The sequence below is a fragment of the Ursus maritimus genome, unplaced genomic scaffold, assembly GCF_017311325.1.
Source record: "Ursus maritimus isolate PB19 unplaced genomic scaffold, ASM1731132v1 scaffold_23, whole genome shotgun sequence".
Classification (NCBI taxonomy): Eukaryota; Metazoa; Chordata; class Mammalia; order Carnivora; family Ursidae; genus Ursus; species Ursus maritimus.
The window spans coordinates 26,365,936-26,381,245 of NW_024424786.1; positions in this window are offsets into that span (position 1 = coordinate 26,365,936).

A 15,310-nucleotide genomic window follows, 5' to 3' on the forward strand; every position below is an offset into this window, starting at 1 on the left:
GAAGCAGGCTCATAGCGGAGGAGCCTGACGTGGGGCTCGATCCCATAACGCCGGGATCACGCCCTGAGCCGAAGGCAGACGCTTAACCGCTGTGCCACCCAGGCGCCCCAGAGCCCTATATTCTTACCGAGAACAACAAAAGCCTCTTTATTACTGAATCTTTTAGGCAGTCTTAAAAATTGTATCTCTTGACCTTTTCTCAACATTTATTAGTGTTGAGAATTCTTATCCACTTGAAACAATCTCTTCCCTTAATTTTGTGCCAACACATACTACATAATTTATTGTGGCCTTCTCTGGATACTCATCAATCCCTTTATGGTTTCCTTCCTCTCTACCTAAAACATAAATTGTAGTTATTCGGGGTTATTTACAAAATTCATTTTTTTCTCTTTTTCTACATTATTACCTTGGGTCATCTTATCAATTTGCATGATTTCCTTCTTTTTCATTGCTAACTTTTGGCTATGTACTAAGTCCTGCTGTTTTTTTCCTACTAAAATACTACTCATTTCCATTCACTTACCTTCATTTTTCTTGACATTATTAACCCATTCTAACTACTATCACATCTTGTCTTATTTAAGTATCTGCTGGGTAGGTCTGTGAAGCTTAGAGAACAGGAGCTCCCAACTCCATATATGGCCAATTAAAAAAGCTTCATTATTTTGTGCCTTCTTTTAAAAATGCCTTATTTAATTAAGAAATCAGTAAATTTATTTAAAAAAATATTAAGCTTTATTTATTTTATTTTAGAGATGGAGGAAGAGAGAGTGCACATGAGCAGGAGGAGGGGACAGAGGGAGAGAGAAAATCTCAAGCAGACTCCCTCAGTGGCAGAGCCTGATGAGGGGCTCCATCCCAGGATCCTGAGATCATGGCTTAAGCTGAAATCAAGAGTTGACCATTTAACTGACTAAGCCACCCAGGCACCCCGACAAATCAGTAAATTTTTTAAAAAGTTAATTTTTGGACTCTCCAACAGCTAATTTTCACCTATTTTATATTTTCTAAGACAGATGATTTCACTAACAAGATGTATCACAAGAACAGCTCAGAAGTGCATTATGAGTAATTATATCTCAAGACAATTTATACTCTGGCATAAACAGTCTCTTGTTGCATTAAAACCCGTTAGGAAATGATCCTATTGTAATATTAATTCCATTTCATAAAGCTCTGGTAGATGTCAATGAGATTATAGTCAACGCTATTCTTTTTAAATAAGTCATATCAATGTGTGTATAAAGCATGTTTTGACAAGACAGTATAATGTTATTATTATTTATTGTGTCCAAGGCATCTCTCAGCCTGTAGGAAATTAGCTTTAATATCACATTACAGCTATTCTAGGTCCTGCTTTAATGGGTTTCCAGACAAGAGCAGCCTGTTTCCACTCCTTCTCGATGGCTTAAAGAATCTGACTACTCCTGCTGAGCTGGTCTCTGTGAAGTGTGAAGTTTCTAATCTGATCTCTGTTCATCCTCAAGCATTTAATTTGCAGCTTAGGAATTAGTAGAGGTCTGCCATGCAGATCAACAAGGGTAAAAACTGTTTGCCTATACATTTTTAAGAAAGCTGAGTGAGAAACAGCAAGCCTATTTCCCTGGAAGGAACTATATACTAATACCGGATGGACTACGTCTGCTTTCCATTTAGAGTTTGAACTCTTCCTGCACTGCCCTGAGACCCTACTGTGCTCTCTTCAAGGAAGATATTAAGGTGGAAAATTAGTGCAAGGACACCGTATTTCCTGAAGCTCAGAAAAATAAAAGGAAGTTCAAACCAAAAGAAAGCAAATGAACAAAAAAAAAAAGGGGAGATTCAAACCAAAAGAAAATAAGTAGATCAAAAAAAAAAAAAAAAGAAGAAAGAAAAGAAAAAACACCTAATATTTACACAAGGATCAACACTGTGAAGTTTGTCAAAATAGAATGAATGAATATACTTTTATCACTGTTGCCAGTTCTGACCTTCTGATGCAGCAAGAAAGGTCCATTCACCCACAGCACTGAGAGCTCCACCAACACATCATACTCATTTTATCAAAGGTCTTCCACCTGACACCCCTCCATCTATCTGTCTCTCCATTATCTAAATCCTACTTGCCACCATGGCTCAAACTACCTACTTCCACATTCATACCTCCTTGGAAGCTTTCTAGATTATTCCAAAACCATTCCACACCCAATTCTCTTTTATTTTACACATATATAATTCATATAATTACATAAGTACATATAATTCAAAACAAGTGACACAGTGTGTGATACTGATTTTATATACACTGTATTACCTCATTGTTTTGCATTGTCTCACATATGTTGGTTCTTCCTCCACAGTTGGATTATAATTTCAGAAAGAGCAGACATGCTCATTAAGGGTTGGATGGCCTGGTTCTTAGCCCTGGCTCTGCTGTTAACCTGTTCTGAGGCTTGCTCAAGACTGCCATAAAAGTATATGAATCTCTGCCTTGAAAAAATCATTTCCTATTACTTGGAACCTTCATTTTCCACTTTCACAAAGATAGTGTGGGAGTAGATGAATCTATTTTCTTTGACAACTCAGCTTTTTACACGATTTATGATTGTTTCTTAAATTTCCAACAAAAGTTCATACAATTATGGATGCATTGTAATTTCTTAATAAATAAGTGTATTTTATATTAATAGCTTACTGGATGGCTATCTAGATGGATGGATGGAATAAGAAGGGTATTTGTATAAACTAGCTGTTTGGAAGGATTTCATTTCTTCTTAGCATCCAGTAGAACATATAGATTGACCTATAACTGGGTTCTCACTTAACCTAACACTGAATGTTGAGTGGATTCTTTGCTGCGGGAGACACCACAGGATAAACTTCTCTCTGATCTATCTCCCTGGAGTAATAATAATCCCCAAAGGTTTAGGTAGTGCCCAAATACTAAAAGAGCCTTATATTCTTATTCGGGGAACAGAAAAGAAACATTACAAGCCATTTATTTTTTCAAAAGGAAAAGGCACCCACTTTTCCCCCATTCAACTATCACATAATGAAAATGTCTCCCGGATATCATCAGAGTCAATTGAAACTCATAACCCCCAAGCTTATTTTTCACCCCATTGCTGGCTGGTCTATTTTTCACTTTACATTAGCCTTTTGACAAGTCATATAAAAGAAAGGGTGAAAGAATGTCTCTGGTGTAAGAGCCTGCCTCTCTCTCTAGAACACACCATGTCAGGTAGGCAGGTAAGAAATGACCGTATTATTGTTTCCAAGAACTGAGAATGGCCAAGGCTTTCCAACAGAGCTATTTGCCCTGAAAAAGTGTATTTCACAGATGGATAGTGCCTACTTGGCCCATTTACGTGCAAAGCCACACACGCCATTCAGCCACATCCCCCAGTAAAGAAGAAATAGTCAAGCAACCTTACACAGCTGCTCATTTTTAGACAATGCAGTCATTTAGATTTTATAAACTGGTTGAGGGACCACAACTTGATTTATGAGTGATCTAACTAAGCCTGTGTTGATGCTTCCTACATACGCTTGCTGCATCCTTACATTAACTTTTGATGTCAAATGGAGTAGCATAAGATAACACCAATAAGTATCATCTGGATTACTTCCAGACTACTTCGTGTCCCTTTGCTTATCAGCAACCTTATTTTCCCTTACTAGATAAGCCAAAATACCTCATAACTTCCTATTCTCTCTGTTTACCCACTAACAAGAGAAGTGATATGACCAAGTAGAACACTTAGCTTCAAATTAATAGAATCTGTGTTCTACAACAGTGTTGGGTTCTCTGGTAGAAGTATTCATACTTTGAGCATTAAGATGTCCGTGTTTATAGGACCCAGAGTCACAGACTCTAAAAACTAAACTGTCACTAAGGGGTAATTAGGGGTAATGATAAATGGAATGACCTCTATTTTTGTACTTTGGTTCCTAGAGCCATGTACACATACTTGACTGTATTCTACACATCCTGTATCAGAGCATCCCAATATTACATAGCATAACTCCAAGCTAAAGCTTACACAAGTCTCCCTAGCCATTCTACCATTATGATGCGGATATGGTGATACGGATATGGTGAGACCAGTGATTCCTACAGATCTCATTGTTTCATTCTTCCCATGAAAAGTGAGTTCACTTTGTATGGGATAACATGTTAAGACATTCAGTAAGTTTCAGGTGACATTTCAGGCAAAAAAAGAATGATAAGCTAGAGGAAGCAAATACCAACTCAGATGTTTTTCAAGTTAGCATAAATTACTATTTCTTACCTGATGGATGGGGGTTCACCACAATCAACTTGTTGTGTAGCTTCTTTCTTCTATTAAGTCATATCATTGGGGGCCCAGGTTTAGTTTCTACTGTTTGAAGAGTAGAAAGAGAAATCAGCCTTGTGGAGGGAAGTCCATACTACTGAGCACATGCATAGTTTTCATGACTACTTAGTTCATAAGCCTATCGAGCAATCTCTAGAGAGCTGAGGAAGAAAGCTGTAACCTGTTCTACTTCTTCTTAAAAACCTTCTTCACAGAAAGGGTAGTTAGTAAAATTTCACTTGAGAAACCCGTATTATTAAATGCTGGACCCATTTCAAGAAATCCATCCTATAAGTCTTCCGTAGGTATCTTTGCTGTGAACTCTAGCTCCTTCCAAGACCTTGACCATCCATTGAAATCATTATCTCACCATTCATAAATCACTGAGAGAATGTTCCCCCCACTGTTTCTCAGTGTCTGATTGGCTTAGAATGTATTATTCATTTTCCATTGGACGTCAATTTATCATGCAGATATATGCCTAAAACTTTATTGGTTTTTTTTCCCTTCCTTAGACAACTGGTCACAGGTAGATACCCATGAGTCTATAATTACAGGTTAAAGGAGGGATGACATTGAATTAGAAGTAACCCACTAAAAATATGTGTATGCTATATCTTCAATACCTTCTTGATTAGGATCTATTACTTTCACATGATTATTAAAGGTTGATGGGCACAACTAATCTGAAGAATCAATGGATCAAGTACTAAATATTTTATGATTGGCAGCTTGAGCTACATGGTCATTGGTATTTCATAATTAGGTATTTATTCTATCTTAGTTTCTCATAGGAGAGAAAAGCTATTTTGTTAAATGATGGCAAGTTAAATTTAGAAGATTGTACAGTTTTGTCCCCAAATCATAAAGGCTTCCACTAGAAATTCACTACTGGAGCATCACAGATATGATATAACATCTCCATACTCCCCAGACATTCCAAGCACTCCTGGGTCTCTATCCATAAGAACCGACTGGCAGTGTTACTTGTTCATGTACCTACTGTAGTATCTTTCCATATCCTCATTTCCCACCCCCAAACCAGAGGCATTTCAAATCATCTGGCATATTGGTCAGAGCAACATACTAAAATGTGATTTATTTTGTTCTCAAAACTCAAAGATGCACAGCAATCATTGGGTATATTTCATTGTATAGGAGTGAGGCAATGTTCTAGACTTTGCAGGTGATATCTGAACAGGTTTCAGATTATTGGAAGTACAGAAACTCCACTGATGTGGCATTAATTAATAGTGAAGTTTGTCTCTAACCTTACTACATACATATGCCATCCTGAGACATCTAGGATACCTGCTACTTCCTGCTTTCTAGGTTCTAGTAACATAAAGTTATCACTGAAGTCAGTCTGCATAATGTCCTATGGGTTGGTAAGATACTCAAGGCATCAGTAAACTAAATTGTGATACAGAGCTAAAAGGATGGCATAATTCTAATATGTTATATGTTAGCAAAGACGTACTGCAATTTTAGCCAAATAACTATAACTAGTCTTTTCAGTTTATTAGGATAAAAGAAAAAAAATATCATATAATAGATCAAATGAGGAAACTATAACTGGAACCAAGCCAGCAACTTCAGTCAGTCACCCTTTCAGAAGTGCGGAAGATATGGAGATGTTTCACTCAGGTAGATACCCTTCAAGGAAGGATTTGCTGCCCAGCTGCAAGGAGTATAGTTAGCTGACAGCTTCCAGCTGGTAGCACCTTCCAAGTTCCATTTTCACTGAGGTGAGATTGTATTCTACTCTTCTCAGGACAGCCCTGGCCAATGACTTAGCAAGGTGATGGGTAGCAAAGCAGCCTAGCCATTCTTGCCCAATAAGAGACTTCTCTAATGGGCAATCTTTGCCCTAGAGCTTTCTTTTGGGCTGACAGAGATTTTCTCAGATCTGCATCATGATTTTATGGATTCCCTTGTGCAATCCTGCTTCCTCCTATTTTCTGTTCACAGATGTTAGACCAATAAACTTTTTGTGCTCTTAACTCTATCTCAGCCTGTTTCCTAAAGAATTTAACCTGCAGCATTAAGTTTGCATTAATTTCCTGTCTTTTTCTAGAAACTATCTTCTGCACCCAAACTAGAAACTTAAAGGAGATTTTTAAAATGGAAGCCATCCCCTCTCTACCTGTAAATTTTCTGGTGGTGACACAAACTGGCAGGTTTTTCAGAGGCGAGCTATTGATTCAAATGTGCTATTTTGGTGGGAAGGATTAGCACAAATGCTCCTCCCTTTGCCTTTCCTGCCATAGTAATTGGCACTCTATGGATTAGGACACCATTCCAGGAATGCCACCAGGTTCTGGGTGCACCAACTATATATTCAGGAACTTGGAAAGAGACAATAGGGTTATAATGATTTGGTTTTAGTGTTCCCCTGCTCTGATCTCTGCACTGTGTCCTCTGATTTATTTTTGTTGTTGTTTTTATTTAGATTTGTCTTCAATGTTTCAGACCTCTCAAATGTTGGTGATCTTTAGCACTCTGCCCCTATTTGAGATCAGAACAGGAAAGGTTGATGAGTAATGTTTTATGTGTAGCCTGAGCTTGTCAAACGGTGGCCTTCACTGTAGGATGATCTTGTTGAGCTGTTTCATAGGAAGGACATCTAACTATTTATTTCTATAGGTATTTCCTTTTGAGCTAGTGAGTATACCCAAAGAAGAAACATCTATTCTTCTGCCTGAATGGTTTAAGCCTGGCTACCAGCATTCTGGAAGCCTAGCAGGGAAAGAGTGCAAGTAGTCTCAATTTTCAATTAACCATCTTGATTTAATTATGACAGCCCACCTCTCAGCTGTGTCCCATGTCACCAAGAGCAGAGTCTTTCTGACTCACTCTCTCCAACGAGTCATCCTCCAGTTTCCTTCTTGAGTGGGGAAGAAAATATGGTGTCTCTATGATTCTTCTATAGGCTTCCAACCATAACCAATCTCATGGTTTTTAGCCACACATTCAGCCTATTTTCAGAGTTATTTTTATTTTCAATTCTTGATGTTTTTTATTGTTCTGTGATGGTAATCCCCTCACTTTGGAACTTCCCCCACACTGGTTTAGGTTTCTTTCCTATCTGGCCTGCTACGTCAGTTGCTAATTGCCATACATTATTACTGTCACCTCCTTTCCTTTTATTTTTGTCCTTATCGGTTATAATTTACTGCTTTCTACCAGGTTTCAGACTGAACAATAGTGTCCAACCCACTGTGTGAAGCATGTCCTTTGCTTTTGTCATGCAATCCAGAAATTAAGTTCCCTTCCCAAGCATCAAACTGACAGAACCTAAGTATATTCTTGAGTCCTATCTGCTGGAATTATCAAAAAACAAATCATGGTAGCTTTGACATAGGCACCTCTCACAAAGACTGATACAACAGAAGCTTTAAACATTGAAGATTTCAAATGCTGGGTAGGCAACTGAGTGCTGAAGGGGGTATCTATTACAATGTTCCAGAGCTCCAATACTCTTCACCTAATGCCATCCCATACAAGCCTGGAGAGCTGGCTTTCCACCAAACTCTACCCGTTCAAAGTTTCAATCCTCAAGAAGCTGGTCTCAATAAGTATATTTAATTAGTAATGATGAAAATACCAATGACAACGACAACTACATTTTTATCATCAGACCTTGGAACAATTTCTTTTTGTGATGTTAATAAACAACATTAGAAAAGTGTCTCATTCTCAAACTAATTTATAAACTTTTAGTAAATAAATGTAAACTGGCCTCTGAGAGGACTCTTCAGATCCTTTTAATATATATTAATGTATTAAAATAGAAATAAAAGAATATAACAAGAAATGGTAGAATACCAGAGCTGAAAAAAAGGTACCAAAAGCTATTTAGCCTGAAACTCTAAATTTGTAATGATGTAATTCAGGTCTACTGTGGAGAACTGACTTGTCCCAGGAAATGCAGCCAGTTCTTGAAAATATCAGACAAGGCATCCAGGATAGCTGACTTCTAGTTAAAAGCTCTTTTGAATTTATGTTTCTTGCCTTCAAGGAACTTTTAAATGGAATATATGTGAAACTGGTGAAGGTGGATACATTGTTGTAATGTGTATTTTTTCCTAATATTTAAAAATTAAGGTAGATGCATCAATTAAGAGCATGGGTTAGGTTCTAGAATCAAACAATCCTGGGTTCACATTTGGGTTCTGCTATTTAATACTTAACCAACCTGGACAAGTCCCTTCATCTTAAATGCAAATTTTCTCATGTCTAAAATGAAAATGAAACCTACTTTATGGATGTATTAAAACTATAAGAAAAATGCAAAATAACAACTTACTTAGGTACAAAACCTAACATCTAAGGGTCACTTAATAAATTATATATTTCTTATTGGCATTATTTTTAATTCTAGTATTATTCATGAAGTTCAAGTCAGATTCTATTTTGTTTTAAGATTTTTTTTTTTTTTTTTTGAGGGGAGACGGGTAGAGGGAGAGGAAAAGAGAGAATCTCAAGCCCACTCCGGTGAGTGCAGAGCCCTACACTGGGGTTATCTCATGACGCTGAGATCATGACCCTGAGATCATGACCTGAGTGGAAACCAAGAATTGGACTCTTAACCAACTGTGCCACCCAGAGGCCCCAATCAGATTCTAATGAACCATTTTATTTGGAGGTCCAGTCTCTATTGCCCACACCCATAATAACTTATTAAAATAACTCCAAGATTTCTTGATTTGTCTTTATAGCTAAGCTCCTTGATAAAGAATGGACATATTGCCTACATTTTTGTGCTTTCACTTACTTTCAATTAGCTTAAAACAGGTCTTATTCCTCTCTCTTCACAGAAAGAATATCTGTTAAGGTTATCAATGACCCTTATATGTTGATAAATCCAGTAGGTATTTTTCTCTTGTCATCCTGATCTGTTAGCAGCATTCAGCATAGCTGGGCCTCTTTGGTCTTTCTGTGTGTTTCTGAATTTTCTTTCTTCCTCACCCTATCCCCAGCCCCAAGCAGTATCTATTAGAATGCTGTGTAGTTTGGACGAATACAGTTAGTAAGGAAAGCTGGGGCTTGGAATGAAATAGACTTAGGTTTATATCTACCTACCTCTTCATTTGACGAAGAGTTACTAATCATGTACCATGTGCCAGACACTGCTAAGCACCCAGAGCCTTAGCCACTTCTTTTCCCAATATGCATTCTATGTAGTCTTCATTCACTCTAGAGGCTGCAACTCTGAAGTCTATACCTCAGCCCAGACTTTGCTTCCTGAGCTTCTAAACCATGCGTCTGCTTGCTAGTATCCCCGTTTGGATATTTCATAGATAATCTCAATATCAAACTGTTCAAAAAAGAATTCATCATCTGTAAACACGACATGAGTCTACTACTCTTCTGGTGTTTCCTATCTTAGAGAGAATGGCATCAGCAACCTTCCATGAACACCTGGGAGTATTCCATGACCCCCTTCTCTTCCCCAGCATCAATCCCATGCAGCACAAATTCTGTTTATTTTCTTAGAGTTCCTCAAATCTGTCAACTGCATTCATTTATTTATCCATTTTGCATTCACTCAGTGACTTTTCGTGCCAGAACCTGTACCGGATTCTGGAAAAATAAAGGTAAACCTGGGCTCAAGCTATTTATGATAAAGGACCAGACCATTTTTTTTCTTTCTTTTTTAATCCAATTAAGTCATAGATAGACTCTTTAGTAAAATAAAATGAAAATCAATTAGTAGACAAATAAAATGAAAATACAAGGCCCGGTTTTCATTATTAGATTCAATAAACACAAAACTATTCACCACAATGCTACAAAAGTTTCTAAATGCTTCTCTCAATTTCGGTACCTATCTCATTACAGACTGGTAAATTTTACAAACTAGTGTCATCCATGAATTGCACTTTGAGTAGCACTGAGAAGGGAGGCCACTTGTTCTTTTTTTAATGCTGTAAATATAATAATAACATCATGCCATTAATTTGTGCTTATACTGAGGAACCAAAAAGTAGAAGGGTGTGTAAAACAAATCAGATTCCCCATTTTTCCTCTTCCTTAGTCTCAGTTTTAAGAGTTTGCATATTTTTTCCAAAATTTTTCATAGATTTGCAGGCATATTTATTCTATATATAAAAAAAAAGTGGAGTCATAGCCTGCATATTCTTCTAATCTTTGCCTTTTTATTTAGTTAAGCAGATTTTGGGGACATTTTTCTTTATAAACACATAATAGGTTAAACTTCTTTCTTTTAAACTGCTAGATAATATTAGGTGAACCATATGAACTTGCTGATATTCAATTCTTTTTGATTTATAAAATGACAGCTTCAAATGGTTTAATGTTATAATTTATTGTATGACCATACCATAACTGACTTGAGTAATCTTCTATCGATAAACATTGCGATTATCTACAGTATTATGTGTAACATCTTTAGAAACTTTGAAAGAATAGTACTTCTGGTCCATTTAATGGGATTGATCAAGGAAACATATTTTCTCCTAAAAACTTATATTTTTTAGAAATCAAAAACACATATAGAATCTTTTTTAAAAAAGAATACCACATCTAGGTTGATTGTTGGTCTTGAGGAATCTGGATCTTATTACTATTGAAAAGACTGTATCAATATTAGGGAGTTCTCAAGTACATTTTAATAGTAAACTAATAGTTTCACACATATAAATGCAAATAACTTCAAATGGCAGAGGAAAGTATTTATAAAATGCCACTGTCAGCTCATATAGAGAAAATGCTAAAAATATCTCTATAGGCAGCAAAATCACCAGTAAGTAACTAGCAATAAAGGTTACCTGTAGTATAAGCTTTAATATTCATTTGCTATCAATGGTCCAAAATAAGCATCTGAAATAATGACAAAATCTGATATTTTCTATTTAAAAGCAGCAGCTGGAAGAATATGTTTATTATAATGAACAAAATTAAAGAGAAGAAATTAATAAAGTATATGTCTTCCCAACTACAAAACCTAGTTCTCAAGGCACTTCAGGAATACACAGTTAATCAGAACTTGGTTGTTATTATAGTTTTTTCTTCCCATCTACTTCATTGTGACATATTAACACATTTTCATCTCCATAGAATGAGACAAAAATGTAAACTTTTGGTGAAAGAGACTGGAAACTAAACGGCCTTCCAGATTGTCTGAGACTGTTTTTATTTTTTTGAAATTGGATAAGTACCAGAAAAATAATCTCTGGTGATGGTCTTAAGAAGAAAGGATTGTTGAATTCATTTGGAACCTGAGTAGCCCTTCTGTTGTAGACAGATTGTAAGTCAAAAGAAAGACATTTGTAAAACCCAAACTTCAGTTTTTTTCCATTTCCCAGAAAGGACAAATGAAAACGTTCCATTTTGAAATTGTTAAGCATGCGCTGATTATCTTTGGTCATTATTGTTTATAATCTTAACCCAACCATCTGCTGACTTCAGGGGTAGAGATATTCTCACAGACGTCATCCCCCTCTTTGCAATGTTTGCATTGAAACTATTCAGGATATTTAAAGCTATATTTTTAAAAATACTGTGATTAGGATTATTAGTCATATTTCTAACAATCAAAAGACAGATGATTTATGAATGACAGCTTAGTTAAATGAGAAAACTGGGTAACTGAATCATCCTGAGTGACCTAAATTATTTTTTAAATTACAAGAAAATCAGATGACTCAGGCAAATATGGGAGCTTTTGAAGTTGTTTTACATTTAAGACTTTATTGTTTAATCCTATGTGAGGACTTTTATGGATACTGACAGTCATGGCTGGAGTGAGTGGCTCCCTCTCCTCTTGCCTAGACTAGACTATAAATGCAGAGCAGACTCACTCTCTCTCTCTCTCTTGTTGTGAAGAAGCAAGCTTCCATATTGTGAAAGGATCTATGGAGAAAACTATGTGACAAGGAACTGCAGTGTCTTCTGGAGGTCAAAGACGACCTCTAAATGTTGAGAGCAGCCTCTGGCCAACATCTAGAAAGAAGCCAGAGTCCTCAGTCTTACAGTCCCAAGGAAATGGGTTCCTCTAGAAATCTGAGTAAAGTTGGAAGTGGATCTATTGCCAGTTGAGCTCCTAAATTAGAACCAAATCTTGGATGATGCCTTGATTGCAGCCTTGCAGAGGACCCTGAACCACACCCAGACTCTTCACCCACATAAACTCTGAGATAATAAATGTGTGTGGGTATTTATATCAATTTATTATGGAGTAATAGAGAACTTTCAAGTTGATTTCAAGGAAAATATACAGACGTAATGTAGGAGATGCAACAACGGCAAAAACTTTTTATAAGGCACTTAAGTTTGAGAAACATTGATTTAATGCAACCCCTAATCTTATACATTCATAAAATGTCTGAGGCCTATTAAAGTTAGTTGTCATGATATATGGCTACTCACAGCAGAGTTAGAAATGCAACAAGATCTGTGGCCTCTGTCTTTGATTTTAAGCTTTATGTGGGAAGGACTGATTTTTTTTTAAGATTTTATTTATTCATTTGACAGAGAGACAGCCAGCGAGAGAGGGAACACAAGCAGGGGGAGTGGAAGAGGAAGAAGCAGGCTCCCAGGAGAGCAGGGAACCCAATATGGGGCTTGATCCCAGGACCCTAGGATCACGCCCTGAGCTGAAGGCAGACGCTTAACGACTGAGCCACCCAGGCGCCCCATTACTTTTAGTATGTGGGGAGGATTGTTAACTACCTTTTGTAGAAGCCAAAAGCACTATACTTGTAATCAGCATGTATTGTTCTTTTTTGCAGTCAATAACTGCACTGTCCATATTTGAAGTTCAGATTATTCAAGCACTGCATTTTAGGAATGTGCTAAAAGGAAGAAATAATACATTCAATGTAAAGATATTATCTAACAAATATTCAATGACTTCAGCTTGGCTATGGCAAAGTGAATGAAAAGGAAATAGTAATCTATGTCATGAAATAAAAAATTAAATAGTAATCTATGTCATGAATTTATGGCTTTAGGATGGGTCCCGCATTATTTTCCTATGACATCAAAACTTTGACAAAATAGGTTCTATGGTAGCTGAGTTCTAAGTGATACATTGATACACATAATAGACATGTTAGGATTGTAGAAATAATATGGATATGCAGAAAAAGAAAGGATTTTACTTCTTAAAATTGGTTTTAAAAAAAGAAAGCTATTGGGGTGCCTGGGTGGCTCAGTCAGTTAAGTGTCCAACTCTTGGTTTCTACTCAGGTCATGATCTCATGGGTTGTGAGATGGAACCCTGCATCACCACATCAGGCTCTGCACTCAGCAGGGAGTCTGCTTGAAGAATCTCTCCCTCTGCCCCTCCCCCAACTTGTGCTGGAGTGTGCACTCGCTCTTCTAAAATAAATAAATAAATCTTTAAAAAAAAGACCGCAATTGTAGTGCATCATGGTAGTCAACTTAACATTTATGATACTAATAATATTAACAAAATATATTAATTATTGAGTACCAATTGACATAGACTTATACAGCTCATTTGATCTTGAGGACAATCTTACAAAAATAGATATTTTTCCAAATGTTTATAAGATGCAGCTGAGTTTGAGATGTGTTATATAGTTAGTAAGTGACAGGATTAGCTGGAATTCAAGGACAGTCCTGTCTTAGTTAAAACACCTTCTTTATTATTATATATGTGTAACTTTTGACGACTGCCTACTTATTAAACATTTCATTCTAATTTCTACAAAGAGGTCACCTTCCCTAAAGAGCAACCTGTCATTTTTCTTATTTAACAATCCCTATGATTAAATATCATATAATTCTTAGAGCATTTTGAAACTCTCTTATGCCACATGACAGCCAGTTTAAATTTCTAGTGGGACTAATCCCTATAATCTTCCCTCTTTAATCCCTTGTGGTTAGCATGTTGCTTTAACTAGCAGTAACTCAATAAATAGAGGTTGCTTCTGTATTTACATGGTCACAGCTCCATAGAAACAAAATTACAGATCCCTATTCATTGTGAGGAGAAACTATCTTATAATTGCCCACAAACTATTTTGTCTTTGCTAGAGAAGCCATATTTGTATACTTATGTGTTCTCTAGAATAGTATTTTCTGAGCAAGACTATCTATCAAGCCCCAGGATGTCATCAGAAGTACCACAGGAGCTTTGAAAGGAAATAAAAGGTAAGACTGAGAAGAAGAGCTTTGCAGACCACCTAGTTTTCAATTACTGAAACCTGAGACATCTCCACTTTTAAGCTGAAAGGAAGGTAGGACATCTCTACCAGAGAAGATTCTAAGAAGCCTAAGGAAGCAAGAAGGCAATATATCCAGTACCAGATGGATTCATTCATATGTTTACTGATCACTTCACACTTAATTTGCTTATGTATTTGGCACATATTTATTGAGTGCATGTCATGTGCCAGACATACAAGGCATTGAGGAATAAATAAATAAAAGACAGTCATATTCCCAGATAAAACACAAATGAATAATTACAAGTTAGAAAAAATGCTATGAAAGAGGAAATGGAATGTGATGATGGAGGAAAACATTAGAGGGGAGTAAACTACAATGAGGTGGTCATAAAACTTCTGTGATGGTGAGGGGCGCCTGGGTGGCACAGCGGTTAAGCGACTGCCTTCGGCTCAGGGCGTGATCCCGGCATTATGGGATCGAGCCCCACATCAGGCTCCTCCGCTAGGAGCCTGCTTCTTCCTCTCCCACTCCCCCTGCTTGTGTTCCCTCTCTTGCTGGCTGTCTCTATCTCTGTCAAATAAAAATAAATAAAATCTTAAAAAAAAAAACAAAACAACTTCTGTGATGGTGAAAAAACTGAAACTAGAATAATGAAATCACCAGTAGGTAGCAGAGAAAGAGGGAGCAAGTGTTATGACTTTGAGGTGGTAAACAGCTTGGTCTATTTGAAGGACTAAAAGAAAGTCTATATATGGCCTCAGGAGAAGAAGCAAATACAAAGTCATAACTGGGGATTTTAATATCCTTCTCTAAGTTATTAGTAAAAG